This window comes from Vicugna pacos, chromosome 12 (genome assembly GCF_048564905.1).
Source record: "Vicugna pacos chromosome 12, VicPac4, whole genome shotgun sequence".
NCBI classification, from domain to species: Eukaryota; Metazoa; Chordata; class Mammalia; order Artiodactyla; family Camelidae; genus Vicugna; species Vicugna pacos.
The window spans coordinates 35747934-35767625 of NC_132998.1; the positions used below are offsets into that span (position 1 = coordinate 35747934).

General features: G+C 41.6%; 1 protein-coding gene across 1 annotated transcript in view; it reads left to right on the forward strand.

Annotated features, from left to right (window-relative positions):
• Positions 1–18904, forward strand: part of TMCC3 (transmembrane and coiled-coil domain family 3) — a 272235-nt gene extending 253331 nt beyond the window's left edge. Inside the window, exons 4-5 of the transcript XR_012078510.1 lie at positions 5967–6124; positions 18875–18904. The gene's annotated coding sequence lies outside the window, so the exon portion shown is untranslated. The remainder of the gene's footprint in view (positions 1–5966; positions 6125–18874) is intronic.
• The last annotated feature ends 788 nt before the right edge of the window (positions 18905–19692 follow it).

Sequence of the window (19692 nt, forward strand, 5' to 3'; positions counted from 1 at the left end):
AGAGGCCAGTGGGGCTCAGTGGGGGGGGGCATGACAGGTGGCGGAGATGTGCCCCCCATTTCACAGCTATGCAGCCTGCCTGGTCACTAGGGGATGGCGCCAGCCCCTCAGGGTTCCCCAGGGAAGACCAGCCCCCTTTCTGACTTTGGAACAGGACAGCTCCTGCTTTAGAACTGTGGAGGGTAAACAGATTGGTACATTTCCACATTCTGGAGTCACGTCTATCTTTTTAGCCAATGCTTGGAATGACTTTTCTCTGAAATAATCTTCCAGGACCGAGGCATCCCTTAGATAACTCCAGTACCACATCCCAAACGTAGCATTTGGCCCCACAGCTCAAAAGCAGCTCTCCATTCTCCTGGAGAGCCTGTGTGTCTTGGAAGGAAACAGATATAAACACCTCTTCCATTTTTGGCTAATCCTGAGCCTGTGAGTTCCAGAAGGAGTCACAGACGAAACCGCCTTCTGCGCTTCTCTTCCAAAAGATGGCTGGGCCCCCGGGGGACCGCAGCTTCCCCAGTGGGTGCATATTCTCTGTATGACATGTGCTATGTAAACTCCCCGATCACACTGGGTCCTCGCACTTTAAGACAACAAATCCCCAGAGGAAGGGGGCTGCATCTCGTGTAATTGGACAGTTGGCTATATCCAGAGAGAAGTGTTTGCATAGCACATTGAAAACCAGCCCAGGGGCCCACATGTTTGCTCAGCATCCACATGGCAAATAGTAAGAGCCTCCCTTGAATGTAGGGGTCACAAAGGGATTTTCTCAAATCTAAGCCAGCCGCAGGGGTGATGGCTCATTCAAAAGGCTGCAGTGTAGGAAAGGGTGTTCTGGAATATCAGTGCCAAGGCTCAGCTCATCTGAGATGGACATAAAGCATCTTTTCTCTGTCATTTTGCTTTTTAGCAGCAGAACTGACCCTGGAATACTGAGGGGTCCTAAGCCTGTTTCAGGGTCCAGGTGTCTGGAACCGGAGCCCAAAGGCCAGCTGTCGGGGGCAGGGGGGTGGGAGAAGGATGGAGGCCCCCTGGCTGTGCTGAGAACAGGACCCAGCGCTTTATGCACATGATTAGTGATGAGGAGCTCGTTGCCTGGCAACAGAAACCCCCTCCCCCTTCTATCCAGACCCCTCGGGCTGCTTGTAATGTTTGGTGACATTTTTCTTTTCATAGCAGAGACAGAGTCGCCCCCTTAATTAGCTGAAGATGGTGCCCACCCCTCCTTTACTGGCTTATTGATCAGACTCCTGATTAGAAATCATCCCTCCAAAGCATTTAATTATTAATTGCACATTAATCATCGCTGCGCCAAGATAACCCCATAGATAGCTGTTCCTTTGAGTGAAGAGCTTAGACCAAGACCTGACACAGAGGAAGTGCTGTATAAAAATTAACTGTTCCAATATTTAACAGTATCTCTTCTAGGAGATTCCAGGAGTAGGACCCACACTGGGCAGAATTGACTCTTTTCAAAGAGCTTCTCTATTTTCTTTCAGACTCTCAGAATGCTCCTGCCAAGAAAATCCTTAGACAGCACCCTCCAAACTGCCTCCTTTTACACATGGGGGAACCAAGGCCCAGCAAGGTGAGTGACTTTGCCAAAGTCACACAGCTAATGGTGCCAGAGCTAGATCCAACATAGAATTCATGGTCCCGTCTCTTTCCCCTACACCCCTGGCTTCTAAATTTAGTGTTGCATAAGGATCTCACCAGGGAGTCTGTCAAAAATGCAGATTTGTGATCATTGATTATCCCCCACAACACCTGTATTAGTGTCCTAAGCCTGCTGTAACAAATTACCACATAGTTCATGGCTTCAAACAATACACGTTTATTATCTACAGCTCTGGAGGTCAGAAGTCCTAAAGTGGGTCTTGAGGTACTAAAAGCAAGATGTTGGCAGAGCTGTTTCTTCTGGAGGCGCTCGGGGCAAGTCTGTTCTTTGTCTTTTCCGGCCTCTCGAGGCCGCCGGCTTTCCTGAGCTCACGGCTGCAGCGCCTGGCTCTGTGCTTCTGTCCCCACCTCTGCCTCTCCTGCCTCCCTCTTTCCTTTCTAAGGACCATTGTGATTACGTGGGGCCCCTCCAAGTAGTCCAGGATAATCTCCCATCTCAAGATCCTAAATCTAGTCACATCTGCAAAGTCCCTTTTGCCATGTAAGGTTACATGTTCACAGGTACTGCAGATTGAACGTGGCCATCTTTGGGGGTTCATTATTTTGCCTCCCCTTCTGATTCCATCTTCAGGGGCTGGAGCCCTGGAATCTGCACCGTGTACAACTCTCTGCGACTCTGCTGCACTTGGGGAGCCTTGCGTTGCCCCTCCTGCCCTCTTTTGCTTGCTTTTTATAAGAAAATGATGCCATTGGCAGCACCAAGTCCTTGTTCCCATTTAATAAGATGAGACATTCAAGGCTGAGAAAAATTAATTTCTAGTCCAAGGTCCCTCAGCTCAAGCTGGAATTGAAGGCCAGACCCCCTGTCCCCACACCTAGTGTCCTTTCCACTGCATCACAGGCATCCGGTTCCCCTCCTGTACAGTGGAGGCAAGGTTGTGGAGCCTGCTCCGCTCCTCTCACAGCGAGGACATCAAGGTCCAGGATTGGTCACGTGGCCCTGCCAAGGCTCCACTTCCTGGGCACAAGTTAACCCCCCTCCCTCGGAAGGTCCTGGAGAGCTCAGACATCCCCTCTGCTTTCTGCACCGAAATTTATCCTTACAAGTCTGCTGAGGGACGCTTCTTCCCACAGAGCGAGATTGATGGGCTAAATTAATTTCGAACACATGGGACAGAAACATCTGAGCCTTTTGGTGGATTATCTACACAGAGCAGACTGATGGGAGTTAGGGATGAGGGGGTGGCAGGCCTCTTCTGTTCACCTCCCTTGAGGAAAAAGATAACAAAGGAGACGCTCGAGTGCTGGTGCACACGCGTGCGAATGAACACTAGAGGGCAGAGTTCGTCCAGGAATGGAAGAGCCCTGCTGCTTTTCTTTGGATTTCAGGACGATTTTTAAAGGGCGAGCTGGTAGCAGGAAGAAGGGTCATTGCCTTTGGTACGGCTTTAGTCCATAGGTTTCTAATTGGGCTATTAATCTGGAAATAAGTATAAAATAAGAAACCCAGGGGGTGAGTTGAGAGCAGATGCAATGTGAATTACGAACATCCCATGAATGACTTTTCAAAGGGTCAGTTATCTCCTAATCTTTATTCTTTAATGTGAATTGACTCCTGACCACTAGCTGGCAGTTTGTTATAGAGCAGTAGGTCTCAGTACTGAGAAACACCAAATTCTTTTAGAGTTTTCTAGAACATTATCCCTGCAGCTGGAAAATGTTAAAATATATATGTATGCAAATTCATGTGATGGTATGCACAAACAGACCCACAAACACTCCCTCTCACCCCGCTCCCAGGCTGTCTCACCATGTGAATGGAGCAGTCACTGCAGAGGTGGAAGGTCAGCAGCTGCACGCTGATCCCTTGCTTGGGAGTTACTCCCAAAAACTCACGCCTTGGCTGTCTGCAAGGCAGCGACGCTTGGACATATTTGAATTTACAGGGGCCTGAGGAGAGTCTCTTGTTTAGAACAACAGTAACTATCATAAGACTAGAACTAACAACACTGTATTGCATATGTGATAGTTGCTAAGAAGGTAAATCTCCAAAGTCCACGTCACGGGGTAAAAAATGCTTGCTAGTATGCAAGGTGATCAATGTTAACCAGACTTATTGTGGTGATCATTGCACAATATATACACATAGTGAATCCGTATGTCACACACCTGAAACTAATATAATGTTATATGTCACTTATACCTCAATTTAAAAAATGGAAAAAACCAAACAAACAAATATAATAGTAACTACCATAAATGAGAACTCTTTAGGTACTAGGCACTGGGGTTTTTGTGTAGGATCTTATTTAAGCAATGAAACTCTATAAGATAGATACTATTATTACTATGTTTATTTTACAGTTGAGGAAATTGAAACTAAGAGAGGTTAAGTAAGTTGTCCAAGATTACCCAGCTAGGAGGTTGGTTCTTCCCTGACACTTTCCATTCTAATCTGAGCATGGTGCTGATTTGGTGAGTAGTCTTAGAAAAGTGATTCCTCCTCTCTGTTGAATCTTAGATCTTATAATGAGGCAAACACTTAATAACTGAAGTAGTTAACATAAATATAACATAACCTCTATGTCAGAGATTTGGGGCATCAGGAGCCCAGATTAACACAGAGTCCAGGGCTATCACCAGCCTTGAGATCTGCGGGAACCTGGTGCAGGGGTCATAAGAAGGAAGTTTTCATGGGCTGGAAATGTAACAGACTGGTGTGAGGTGAGTAGGATTATCCTCTTAACCTCCTGGTTTAAGAACACGGATGGATGCCTCTCCTGCTCACAGGCCCTGTAGTCTGGGGGCTGTCGACTTGCAGGAGGATGGCTGCATGTTGGGCAGAGAGACGTGTGCATTGGAGAAATGCTGTCACCTGGGGGTTGGCTGGAAGAGGAAGCCACATGTTTCTCAAGGGCCCACCAGAAGCTGCCTGGCCCTGAGTGCTAGGGCAGGCCCCAGGGCTACTTGGTCAGCCATGGGGACCAACAGTCCTGCCACTGGCAATCACAAAAAAGCATATTCAGCTTTGACTTTTCTTCCTCTTCGCCCAAAGTCAGAAAGGGACGCATAGGGAGGGCGAGGAGTGGGGGAGAGAGAGAGTAGGCCACGTCTCCACTCCCCTCCCCCACTCTCAAATCTTCTAAAGCCTGTGGCCTAGTCTGCATTGGAGGCTAAGAGGAAAGCTTTGGATCAAATATAAAATTGAAATTTTAAACTGAACAGCGCTGAAACTTAATAACTGGAGAGAAACCGTTTTGATAACTGAAATGATGAAAAGTTATAGAATCAGACGGGTGTATACATAGCTAATGGAGCCTGCTACCCAGTGGGAAAAGGAGGTGCCACAGAGCAGAACTGATAGATTTGGGGGAGGGATAATCCATTTCGTGTTTATCCCCCCGGAGAATTGGCAGTCTTCACTAAACCTGCTACTCAAAGGAAAATCAATAAATATTATCTATTCTGCTGCAGGCAAAGGGGCTGCTGCCCGCCGGTCCTCGCTGCGCAGTGACACCCTGTGCCTGCGTTAGTGGTGCAGCTCTGCGGGGCTTCGGTCTGGCCAGAGTGTCTTGGGCACCTCAGATAATGGTAAAAAAAGCCAAGGGTTTCTCTTCTTGTCCAGATTGTAATTATAGATCTTCTGCTTTCCACAACAAATGCTGGGTTAGGATAGTCATCTTCTTAAGCACTCTCCCTCTGCTCAAAGACTTCTGCCCTTCGAGAGGTCTGGATTGATGCCCCCATCTCCCTCCTGAACTTTCATAGCTCATCCTGAGCCCTAGGCTTCAGAATGGTTAATACAGTATGAACTTAATTTGCGGAAATAATGATGATCATCTCACCCCAACTGTGAGTTCCTTCCACCCCTTGACTGTATGAGATTTGGGCAGTACAAGAACCCATAGACAGACATCAGCGGAAGAAAGGCCAGAGCCCCTAAACAGACCCAAGGACCATATCATAATACCCTCTGTGATAAAAGATGATGTCACCAATCCATGGGAGGGGGAAAGAATAATCCATAAATCGTGCTTGGATAATTGGTTAACCACATGTGGAAAAACAACCGTTTAAATTCTCACTTCATAACCAATCAATTTCCAATGGATTAAAGACTTAGATGTAATAAATAAAAATAAAAATGTGAAAGAAAACCTAAGTATTTATGAAACCTTGGGATTGAGAAAGAACTTTACAAACATAATAACAATAAAGAAATCGCATAAGAAAAAATGATAACTTTGAATATATAAAATTTAAAATATGTGCACTTTTAATATTTAAATTATATAAATGCAGTTTAAAAGTATGGTAGTAACATGGCCCATTAATCCCTATTGCACCAGCTGACAGCAAGCCAACAGCCAATACGTGAGTGAGACCATCCTGGACCATCTGTTCCCTAGCCAGGCCACCAGCTGACAGTAGATGCATGAATGAGCCCAGCCGACATCAGCCACGCCTGGTCCAGGTCATCAGATACATCCTGCTGACGCATAGATTTGTAAGTAACCATAAATGTTTTGTGGCTTAGAACACTAAGTTTTAAGGTGATTTGTTATGCAGAATTAGATAAATGATACAAAAGGAAAATGACAAATTGGAACAAATCTGTACAAGAAATATGAAAGATAAAGATTAAAATCTTTAATATGAAATGAGGTCTTATAAATCAGTAAGAAAAGCAACATCTACCATAGAGAAATGGATACAGGACGTGAGGAGACAAGTTCTTAAGGAAGAAACAGAAATGGCTTAATAAACTAATAAAAAAAAAGATTAAACCTCACAAAAACAACAGAAGTGCAATCTAAACATTAAACCACACGTAGGTTTTACTTATTAAATTAACAACAATGTAAAAATATTCAGTACTGAGCGCAGTCGTGTAATGGACACTCTCATATCTACAGATAGAAGTACAATTAGCAAACCATTTTTTGAAAGCATTTTAGCGAGATTGAGGGAAAGCCTTCGGGGCAGATGCAGTTGGTTGATGTGGAACATTACATTATTGTTCTCAATTCCTCATTGTGCTCTTTGTGTAAGTTGGTAGTTCTTTCTCCTGGAAGCAAAGTATTACTTTCTTGTAGATTGGATGTTGTGCTTGGCCTTGTGGGTGTTTTGGCCAATGGAGCGTTCACAAATGTGTACTGCAAGCAGAGGTTTAGGCATGCTCTGGTTTCAAGCTTGTTCCCTTGCATCTTTCCTTTATCACAAGAAGAGCTTCCCCTGTTTACTCCTGTCCCTTCAGTCTGGGCCTCAGAGTGAACACATGGATCTGGGAAGATGGAAATGGTAGTGGAAGAATTGCGTTTGGAACTTGCCTGATTGCTACAAAAAAACAGACAGAACAGTTAGGTAGCAAAACCAAAACCCCACAAATTTTTCCAATAAAACCAGGTGTGAGAAGGTATCCCTGTGGACTCTGAAACACAAGCTGGTGAGGATAAATCATTGATAGTCACAAGACTTGTAAAGTATTATCATCTGTGCAGGAAAAAGCAGTGGGGCATCTGACAAACCTGAGAACAAGAAACCCCTAAAATATCCAACAGGTATTCACTGGAAAGCTCAGCAAGCTAATTTTACAACAACAGCTGAAACTATTGTGACAACTCCAATTAGCAGGTGAGTGCACAGGCCCACAGTAAGACCTGAAAGGTGTGGAGCAGTCCAGCCCCTGTAAACTCTCAAAACTCACCAGCCTGGGTGCCCTTTGCCTGAAGATACTGCTGGGAGTGGAATTAAAATTGAGCAGAATAGGCACTACAGAGATGAAGGAAAGAAAGTCCAGATAAAGGTGGGTGAGGGGAACATATTCAGGAAATCTTACAAAGTAAGCTATTACATATATATATATATACACACACACATATATATTTATTTATTTTATTGAGTTATATTCAGTTTACAGTGTTGTGTCAATTTCCAATATAAAGCACAATTTTTCAGTCATACATGAACATACATATATTCATTGTCACATTTTTTTCTCTGTGAGCTACCATAAGATCTTGTGTGTATTTCCCTGTGCTATACAGTATAAACTTGTTTATCTATTCTATATATACCTGTCAGTATCTACAGATTTTGAACTCTCAGTCTGTCCCTTCCCACCTGCCTCCCACCTAGTAACCACAATTTTGTATTCTGTCTATGAGTCTGTTTCTGTTTTATATTTAAATTCATTTGTCATCATCTTTTTTCTTTTTATTAGATTGCACATATGAGCAATATCATACGGTATTTTTCTTTCTCTTTCTGGCTTACTTTACTTAGAATGACATCCTCCAGGGACATCCATGCTGCAAATGGCATTATGTTGTTGTTTTTTGTGGCTGAATAGTATTCCATTGTATAAATATACCACAATTTCTTTATCCAGTCATCTGTCGACAGACATTTAGGCTGTTTCCATGTCTTGGCTATTGTAAATAGTGCTGCTATGAACATTGGGGTGCAGGTGTCTTTCTGAAGTAGGGTGCCTTCTGGATATATGCCCAGGAGTGGGATTCCTGGGTCATATGGTAAGTCTATTTTTAGTTTTTTGAGGAACCTCCATACTGTTTTCCACAATGGCTGCACCAAATTGCATTCCCACCAGCAGCGTAGGAGGGCTCCCTTTTCTCCACAGCCTCTCCAACATTTATCATTTGTGGACTTTTGAATGATGGCCATTCTGACTGGTGTGAGGTGATACCTCATTGTAGTTTTAATTTGCATTTCTCTGATAATTAGTGATATTGAGCATTTTTTCATGTGCCTATTGGCCATTTGAATGTCTTCATTGGAGAATTACTTGTTTAGGTCTTCTGCATATTTTTGAATTGGGTTGTTTATTTTTTTCTTGTTGAGTCGTATGAGCTGCTTATATATTCTGGAGATCAAGCCTTTGTCAGTTTCATCTTTTGCAAAAATTTTCTCCCATTCCATAGGTTGTTTTTTTGTTTTGCTGATGGTTTCCTTTGCTAGGCAAAAGCTTGTAAGTTTAATTAGGTCCCATTTGTTTATTCTTGCTTTTATTTCTATTGCTTGGGTAGACTGCCCTAGGAGGACACTGCTGAGATGTATGAGAGATAATGAGACATATGGACCAATGGAACAGAGTAGAGAGCCCAGAAATGAAGCCACAAACTTTTGGTCAATTAATCTTCGACAAAGGAGGCAAGAACATACAATGGAATAAAGACAATATCTTCAGCAAATGGTGTTGGGAAAACTGGACAGCAGCATGTAAATCAATGAAGCTAGAACACTCCCTTATACCATACACAAAAATAAACTCTAAATGAATCAAAGACTTAAACATAAGACAAGATACAATAAACCTCCTAGAAGAAAACATAGGCAAAGCTGTTATATTTTTTGTACTACATGAAACACGACAGAAAGGGTAACTTTGTGAAGTTAAAAAAGTTATCCTGAACAAAGCCTCTTTATAAAAGTTTAGGAAAAACTAAATTCATACAAAAATGATCAACAGGAAAGTATTGAGGTCAAATCTCATACAAAGCTATTCTAAGAAAAATGAGAATGAGGAGCAGAATAAAATCCTTACAGGTGATGAAAGCAGGCCAGATACATTTGCTTAAAAAAAGAAAAAAAGAAGAAGCAAAATATAATCTACTATTTCAGAATGAGCTAAAAGACATTAAGAAAATGATACATAACATGAAAGACTAAATTATTGAGAAATAGAAAAACTCAGAAATGAAGTGACAGACATCAAGAGAAATATAGATATAAAATAAATGAAGGTTAAACTGCAAGGAATCCAGTGAATAAATACATAGATAATGCCTTAAGAGAAATAGAAGGTGAAAAGGAGGGAATTTTTTAAAATAAAGAACAATAAATTAAAAAGGTAAAGATTTCATGTATAACTGAAAAATTGTGCTCTACTCTGGAATTTGACCTTACATTGTAAAATGACTATAACTCAATTAAAAGATTTAAAAAAAAAAGATAAAGATTGAGAAACAATGCAACTATTGAATAAGTATGGGCAAAGAAGATCCAATATATGCTGAAAAGAAATTCCTGAAGAAGAAAAACAAGAAAACTGAACAAATACTAAACACTATAACTCAAGAAAAATTTTCTGAAATAAAATAAATTTGAAACTACATATTAAAAGGCACACTATGTGGATTGAGCTGAATGACCAACACTAAGACATATTCTAGTGAAATTTATGAATTTTAAAGAAAAAAGGAAAAAAAAAACCAAAAAACCTCTTTAGGCATCTAGGCCAAATGAACATGTGGCGTATTAGGGAAGGAGGATTATTGTTAGAATTTTTGATTGTAGCACTTTATGATAGGAGAAAATGGAATCATATACTATGATATCCAAGGAAGGAAAATGAGACTTTCAAGTATAAAAGACACATACTAGCTGTTATGAATGCGCAGGAACTAAAGGAATATTCTTCCTCTGAGTGCTTTCTCAGGAATCTGTTAGAGAACAAGCTTTAGGCAACCAAAGTGACTAGAGAGACTTTGATATAAGAAATTATGGTAAGCATCACATACATAGCTATATGAAGACCAAATAAGAGTAGAAAAGAGCAGATGGTATGTGATGATTTTATGTTTTGACAATGTGGATGTAGTACAGCTAAAAGAAAAATTAGTGAGAATGGAGATAGGGTGTGCAAGATTTTTAAAAATTGTTTTTAGTTACATAATTGGTGGTGGTTCTTCTGAGTATTATTGTCTTTAAAATTTTTCTGTATATAATGTAGGATAAAGTAAATGAGCAGTTGTGGGATAGCTTGGCATTCCTCATGTCTTTGAGAACCACACCAGAATTCTTGGTGTGGACAAAGGAGATTCAGGGGTAAAATGAAAGAGATTAAAGAGTAGCCCCATAGTCCTGAATTTGAATTGGAAATATCACCATGAACCCATGAATGTTTTATCTTAAAGAATCTATTTCCTAGTTCTGTTCACTGTAAAAGACCAGAAATATTGACCAACTCATCCAATAGCATAAGAGACTATGGTTATGAAGTGCCATTTTCCACTAAAAGAAAACCAGGACTTGTATAATGACTGACTCCAAACCTGTGGCAAAAATTATCTTGGAATATTTTGTTATACCAGAGAGCAAGGAATCTATCAAAAACAATTAGAGTCATGTCAAAGTGACTCAGAAACCAATGTAAAGAGGCTCCCAGGGGTCAAAGATAAGAACATTTAAGCTGCAATAAGGATAAGAATTGCAGTGGATCAAAACACATGGAATGTATTTATTTATTTACTTGCCTCCTGATAGCCTTTATTTATTTTTAGAAATTAAAGTATATTTGGTTTGTAATGCTGTGTTAATTTCTGGTGTATAGCATAGTGATTCAGTTTATATATATATATATATATATACACACACACACATATATATGTATATATATGTATATACACACATATATAATATATTTAAATTCATGGATAATAAACTAATCAGTCACCTTTAGAGGATAATGGGGAATTAATTCATTCTTTTGAAAACTGGATAAATAAAGGAAAAGAATAAAGCACTATCCTGCCTTTCCTATATAGGCTCTACCACTGGGTGACCATTAGTAGATGAGAGGTTGTGTTCTTTTAAAAATTTATTTAATAAATAAGATGAAATGATGGACATATTATTATTATTTTGCAATTTAAATGAATTAATGAATCTAGACAATGAGCATTAATGGCTGCTAACAACAACAACAACAAAAAGCAGTGAAAACCAGATATTACCTGTAGACTCGCCATAAAGTAGATGCAGGTTAAACCTGATTCTATTCAAGCCTCTACATCCAGCTGCCTATTTGCAGGAAATACAGAGGACAAAGGAACGTGGTGAGTTGTACCATGAATATGCAACCAGTAAAACTCAGACTGTGGGAAATTCTATAGATCAGTAAGCCCAGGTTCTTAAACAGATAAAGTGTAGGAAAAGAAAGGTATAGAGAAGGAAAATGTAGATTAAAAGGGATTTAAATGACATGTCAATTTTTTAAAATACTAAATCATAGGGTATATGGATGTGTACATAAATGATTAAGCCATAAACAAATGCAAGGAAGTGATTACTGTAAGAATCAGAATGGTGATTATTTGTGGGGAAAGAGAGGGCTATATTTGGGACGGGTCATACAGGAAGAGTTCTGATAAACTTCTATTTCTTAACCTGGGTGGTAGTTACAAGAGTGTTTATCTTATAATAATTCATTAAGATATATATTTGTTTTGCATTTTAAAAATTTGTATTTTATTTTATAATAAAAAATGAAAACAAAAATAAACAAAAATGACCACACATAGAGCAGAACTGAGCCCAACCATAGGCATCTATTGATGGGCACTTAGGTTGCTTCTGTATCTTGGCTACTATAAATAATGCTGCAATGAACGTAAGGGTACATATACCATTTCTAATTAATGTTTTTGCTTTCTTTGGATAAATACCCGGGAGTGGAAATGCTGGATCATACAGTAGTTCTATTGTTAATTTTTTGAGGGCTCGCTATACTGTTTTCCATAGTGGCTGCACCAATTTATAATCCCATCAACAGTGCATGAGAGCTCCCTTTTCTCCACATCCTCACCAAGACATGCCCTGAGGGAGGACAGGGCTTGGCATGTTTGAGTGGGAAGGTCTATGGCTTATTTGAGGAGTCGCAAGGAGGTCAGTGCAGCCAGAGCAGAGGGATGGGGTAGAGAGTGGTAGCAGAGGAGGTTAGAGAGGTAGCAGGGACCCAGAGATGTAGGACCCTATAGGCCTTGGTAAGGACTTTGGATTTGACCTTCAGTGGGATGGGAAGCTATTGGAAGGTTAAAAAATTTGGAGGTGGGGGGATAAAATTGATCATTTTAACCATCTTAAGTGTACAGTTCAGTGGCATTAAGTATATTCACAGTGTTGTACAACCATTATCACTATTCCTCTCCAGAATATTTTCATCCTAAACTGAAACTTTGTACCCATTAAATAACTCCCCATTTCTGTCTTCTTCTGGCCCCTGGTAAATCCAGTCTACTCTCTGTATCTATGAATTTGACTATTTTAGGTACTTCATGTAAGTGAATTCGTACAGTATTTATCCTTTCTTGTCTAGCTTATTTCACTTAGCATAATGTCCTTAAGTTTCATCTGTGTTGTAGCATGGATCAGAATCTCACTGGAGGCTTTTAAGCTGAGGAGTGAAAGACTTTCCTTGCATTTCAGCAAGATTGCTAGGGATGCTTTGTGAGATGGAAGTGTAGGCAACAAAGGTAGAAATGCAGAGACCAATCACAAGGCCAGTGCAAGTCCGGATGAGAAATGATGGTGGCCTGGCCTAGGGCGGCAGTGGTGGAAATGATGAGTCATTTCAGAATCAAGATGTATTCTGAAGGCAGGCAGAGCTGACCAAATTTGCTGATGGATTTGATGTCAGGTATGAGAAAGAGTACAGGCAAGGATGATGTAAGGAGCTGTGTCTGACAACTTATAGAGTGAAGTAGTCATTTACAGAAATGGCCAAAAATGCAGGTGAAGTAGGATTTGGCACTGTGTGTGTGTGTGTTAAAGTTTAATTCTGAACATATCAGATTTTGGAATGATTATTAGAACTCTAAGTGGAAACAGAGTTTCCAGGGCAGTGGATTCACAAGTCTGGAGTTTAAGAGAGAGGAGAGAAATTAGGGCTTGAGATACAAAATTTGATGTCATCAGCTCATGAGAACCCTGGATTTAAAGCCCTCGATCTGGATGAGGTCCCCTGCGACCTAAGCACAAATCTAGACAAGAAGAGGTCTAAGGAAGGCTTGGGGCACTGATTCTTAGAGGCCAGGAGATGGAGATGACCCAGCCAATGAGATTGGGAGGGAAGGGCCAGTCCATTAGGAGCATAACCCTGAAAAAGAGGGTAACTGAAGAGGATATTTCAGGAGTCGTCATCAAGTAAGGGAAGATTGGAAACGACTACGAGAATGACAATGGGGAGGTCTCCTGGGAGCTTCTCGAGGCTGGCTCCTCATCACTATTCCACAGAAATTGGGAAGCCAGTTCTAAGAGCCTTCCTTCATTCTTCTAAAGGGAGGGAGTCGGAGAGAGTGAGAAAGTGCCCTAAATCCAATGAGGGCTCCTTCCAAGTAGATGCATCCTCTACCCTCTGAGTCACCTGAGACCTGCTGCTAAAGTCCCTGCCTTAATCCTTCAACTAAGTCTCTTAGCTTTTCCTTGGGCTTCCCATCGCCCTTTGGATCACAGCTTGTCCACTGTTTTCAGAGCTGGTCCCATGGTCCCCATCCTGTGTTTGGGGGTTATTTCTGCCTTGTCAAGTCTGACTTTATACAAGAACTTTCCATTTATCAGGCTCCCAGCTTTGTCTTCTTGACCATACTATTCGCAGCATCCATTAAGTTTTTCCCCTCATGCCTGCTCACCACATCTCTTCTCATCATGTAAATTGCAGCTCTACATTCAGCTCCATTTCCTGCTACCTGGTGCCAAACTGGGAAATGTCTATTAATCATTGTGAAAATTTTTGAGTGTTGACTATGCAAAGCCTTGTCATAAATGCTACAGAGTATACCAATAATTTGACACAGTCTTTGTCTTCAGCTTCCCTCTGAGGTAATTTGGGAGAGAAAAGAAAACTAATATGTAAAGTGAGAGGTAATAAACCTAGACAATAAATCATGTTTTCCAAAAAATTGCCATCAATTCATATTGATATTAAATGGGAGTCAGAGAAGACAGTATTTAAGCTGGGACTTTGAGAGATAAGAGGATTTGAATAATAGAAAGGAAAGGGGTGGGCAGCCCAGGAGGAGGGAAGATAAGTGAAGCCTTGATGACAGGAAGGTGAAAGGAAAGGTAAATTTGATGCAGATTGTGGAGTATGAATGTGAAGCATTAGGTGCAAGGAATTTAATGGTGGCTGCTCAGGAGTTTTTGAATAACATGAAAGCAGTGCAGAGAAGAACAGCTTGGAAGCTTTGGTCAGTATGAAGAATTAGGAGTCAACGGGGCCAGTGGAAATGCTAGTGCAGTAGTGCAGCTCTGACAAGATAAGAGCTTGGGCTTCCAACTGGTGTAGGAAAGAACACTTCTTTCCTGAGACTTCCACCAGCTGATTTCTCACTGGCCCAGGTTTAATCATAAGCCCACCTCTGGGCATATCTCCATGGCAATGGATATGTGGTGATCTGATTGGCTAGGTTCTGGATCTGTGGGTGGGGCCAACTCCATCCAACTACTGGTGGGGGAGGGGGGCCCCAAAGGAAAATCAAGATGATGTTACCGGAAGGGAGGCTGGGAATGTCAAACCAGCCCTCCTCACCACCTTCCATTTATTCTATCATCTACCACACGCTAACCCACCACTTCACTGAAATATTCTCACCAAGATCACTTCCTGTTTACTAAGCCAGAAGACCTTTTAGGGCCTTACCATGCTCTGACTTCTCTGCTGCCTTTGGTACTGTTCTGCCCTCTCGCTATTAGTATTGTCCAAGGTTCAGTTTTCAGCTCAGTCTCTTCTTACTCTCCCCACTTTCTCCTTCCTTGCCTCCCTCAGAAGAATTCAGACACTCCTCCCACCTGTCTTGGACATACCTCTACTGTGGCACATCTGACACTGGATTGTGGTTATTGTGTATGTGCATCAGAGACTGTTACCTATCTGTGTAGCTGCAGCTTCTGGCAATCAGTAGGCGTGGACTTAATGACGTAATAGAAATGGGGTATGCTAGGAAAATCAGTTTTGGAAAAAAGAGAGTGAATTTGACTTTAGGAGTGCTGTGTCAGGGATGATGGGACCACCATACAGAAATGTCTGGTGGAGACAATTGAAGAGATTGTGTTAGGAGGAGTCCACTAGACAAGTTTCTCCGGAGTAGAGATCTTGTCTGTATGGTTCTAGCTTCTAGAACATGGCACAAGGCAAATGTTTAATAAATATTTGTTGAATTACTGATGTAAGTGAGAGAAGTAAGAGGTGAAGTCACGTGTGATTGAGATTTCTAAGAATGGGCACAGGGCCAAACCTGACCCCAGGGGACGGGCCCTGCATTTAAGAGAAAGGATAAAGACAGGACATCACACACAAGCAGACATACGTCCAGCAAACAAGAGGGGAGGCCCTTTCTCTCCATGTGCCTCTTATTTCTTAGGAAAGAAATCTTTCTTAGATTCCGTTGCCTGGAATTAGGTCGCGTGCCCATGCTGGGCTGCCAGACAGGCTGAGGAAGCAAATATATGGCCTTTTCAGACTCCGTGGACCTATAATTCAATTTTGATGACATGGAAGGAAAGAGGAGGAACAGGGATGGCTAAGGGATTTTATCTGCCTCACAGAGAAGTGAAATTTTAAATGAGGAGGAGGAGGAGGAGGCATTAATAGAGGTTTTAAAAATCTAGACTGACTTTAGGGATGTTCTTTCAGGTTCAAAGGTTTCTTCCAGATTCATTCTTCTGGTACATTACACAATGTGCCAGGGGCCCAGGGAGCCTGCCCTCCTCTCCTGTCCCCTCCTGCTTACCCGTTCTCATCAGTAGCAGCGAGGTCTCAGTTTGAACACTTAGAGCAACACTGGGATGTTTGTTCTCCTCCAGGTCAGGGAGAAAGCTGAATTTCAATAACTCCAGCTCGGAGCAGTGGTGCACAGGAAAGTTGACTTTGAGATATGCCGATGGGTCAGGCCTATTTGCAGTCTTAAAAAGGCCCGAAATCACAGCCACGACATAAAGCCGCAGGGAGCAGAAAGTGCAGGCTTCCCCTCCTGAAAAACAGCTTTGAGTAAAATGTTACCACAAAAGAATTCATTTTCCTCTCCCTTATCCCAGCCTACAGTTGAGCCTAGTCCCCTGTTCCTAGGGACACAGAACAGCAGGGCAGAAGAAGACCTTCATCAGAGGAAGCAAGAGACAGCAGTCCACAGGGCAAGGGAGACCTTCACTCCCTTGTATGTGGAATCTTATAAAACCCAAAGTCAGAGCCACAGAGAGTAGAGTGGTGGTTACCCGGGGCTGGGGGTGCCGGGGAAAAGGGTAGAAGCTTCCAGTTAAAAGATTAATGAGTTCTGCTGATCTAACGTGAAGCATGGTGATTCTAGCTAATAATACTGTATTACGTACTTCAAAGTTGCTAAGAAAGTAGATCTTAAGTGTTCTCACCACAAAAAAGAAACGATAATTATGTGATGGAATGGAGGTGTTAGCTCAAACTATGATAGTAATCATTGTGCAAGATATATAATTGTATCAAATCAACAATTGTATCAAATTAATTGTATCAAATGTGTAAGTTGTACACATTACACTTATGCAGTGTTATATGTCAAGGATAGCTCACTGAAGTTGGGGGGGGGGAGGATGGCCTTCACAACATCAGGACCAGAGGGGGGAATGTTTGCCACAAGCAGCAGATTTATTATAATAGCATTTTCAAAGCCCTGACTGTGCCAGGCTCCGTTCTAAGTTTTACTTGTGTTACTTCACTTGGCAGGTAGTCTTATTTTTCTTACGTTACAGATAAAGAAGCCCAAGCATGGAGAGGTTAAGAAGTCACTTGCTCCAAGTCCTTGAGGGACTGAGGGGGAAACCAGGGGATGAAGGAGGGCTGTCACTCCTGAGCCTTTCTGATGTACTGCTTCCAGCTTGGTGATGCTGGCTTCCCTGTCACTTGCCAGAGACTCTCTGGTCACTGGGGGCAGCTGTATTTCCGTGCAGAAATGAGCATCACCTCCTGCTTTGCCCTCTAAACTTACGGCTGTGGGAGGGCAGCCAGCAAGTGAGCGCCTCCTTCCAGACACAGCGCTAGGGCTTCCCAACAGATCTCACCCCAGCACACGCTTACGTGTGGAGGGGCTGGAACAGGGGGGTCAGGGCGGGGGTGCTGGAGCCAGGCTGCTCAGGTCCCAGCTCCGGCTCCACCACTTACTAACCCCACCGTTCTCCAGGTCCCTGTCTGTGAACGAGGTTGGTCATAAAGTTACCTACCTCACAGTGTTGTTGTGAGACTTGATTTACAGACGTTGTACATGGATATACATACACACACGTTAAAATGTATATACTATGTGTTTATTATTATATGTACTTGTATGTATTAACTATATTAATAAAATATGTATCTATTTATGTTAAATATATATTTATATGTTATATAAATATATACACACATATATCATATATGTAACACATATATACGAAATTTTATATATTATATAATATTTTGTACACATACTTTATATATTATACGTAATGTTATGTATATATTTATATACATCATAAACAAGACCCAGCACACAGTAAGTGTTATGTACATTGTTAGCTTCTATTATTAGTGGGTCATTCCTCCTTACTCTGAAGGGACAGGCATTGTGGAGGAAGTCCGCGGAAGACCTGAAGACTCTTCTTTTCTAAGGCCCTGAACTATTTATTAAGCCGAGGCAGTGGGACTGTCATGTGATGGCTGATTGGGCCGAGGGACTCTTAGGTTCCAGTTTGTGTCGCTGTGGGACTGTGTCTCTGTACTCATGGCAAAAGTGCAGAGATGAGATCCTCTCTGATACTTTCTCCTATAAATTCAAGCTTGGAACTTAGTCCTTCAAAGGCAGTAACTGCCCAGATACTGTTTACATTCCAGGAACAGCTTAAATATGAACATTTCCATAAGCACTTCCTGATTCTCACTTGGAAATAGATTCTTCATATTCTGTGCTTTGTCCTTACATCTCCTGTGGCATCTGTTATTACCTTTTTAAAGTAAGCATTGAACATTTTTATATATCTTTTAGTCAGATGTATTGAGATACACTTTGCGTACAGTAAAACAGCCTAATTTTTTGTGAACAGTGCTGACTTTTGAAAAACACATTTAGTTGTGTAACCACCAGCCTCATAATGAAGTTGTATAACCTGTCTAACCCCAAATCATTCCCTTGTGCCCCTTTGGAGTCAACCCCTCCCACAAAACCTGGGCAACCTGGTCTGTTTTCTGTTCCTAAAGTTTTGCCTTTCCTAGAATGTTATATATTTTGAATCATACCATGTGTTGCCTTTTGAGTCTGACTTCTTTCACTTGTGTGGGATTCATCCAGGTCAGTGTGTGGATCAACAGTTACTCCTTTTCAGTGCTGAGCAGAGTAACAGTATCCAGTTATGTGGATGTGTCAAGAGAATGTGCTCTTCGTTTTTTAAGACAGTAAGTAAAGCTGCTTGTTTATATACAAGTTTTTGTGTGAATATAAGTTTTCCTTTCTCTTAGGTGATTCTTTGGACTGAGATTGCTGGGTCACATGGTAAGTGTATGTTTAATTTTGTGAGAAACTGTCAGATTCTTTTCCAAAGTGAGAATTCCAGCAGAGAATTCCAGTTACTTTGCATCCTTGCCAGCACTCAGTATGGTTGGTGTCCTTCCTCCCTTCCCTCCTTTCTACTTCTCTGTCTCCCTTTCTACCTTTCTTTTTTCCTTTCACTGGCATTGTAATAGGTGTGTAGGGGAGTAAACTTTTTTTGTTGAAGTCTCATGTCATATGCATATAGAAAAGTGCACAAATCCTGTGTCAGGCTTGATTCACTTTGACAAAGTGAATGTACCCTTGTGACCACCATCCAAATCAGATACCAGCGCATTACCAGTACCCCACGAACACCCCTGTGCCCTCTCCCTGGGTTGTGGGCCAAATGCTGCCCCCCTCCATTCATATGTTGAAATTCTAACCTCCAGTGTGGTGGTATTAGGAGGTGGGGCCTTGGGGAGGTGATTAGGTCATGAGAATGGAGCCTTCATGAATGGGATTAGTGCCCTTATAAGAAGAGGCACTAGAGAGCTTGCTTTCTCTCTCTCTGCTGCATTCCAAAGGCAACCTTATTCTGACCTCTATCACCATAGATTAGTTTTTGGACCTTCTGTAAGTAAAATCATACACTATGTACTCCTTTGTGTGGCTTCCTTCACTGGATATTATGTTTGAGAGGTTCATGCTTATTGTTGCGTGTAGTTACAGTTTATTTTCTTGCTGTGGAACACTTCATTATATAAACATACCACAATTTATTTAACTAGTCTACTGTTGTTAGTCA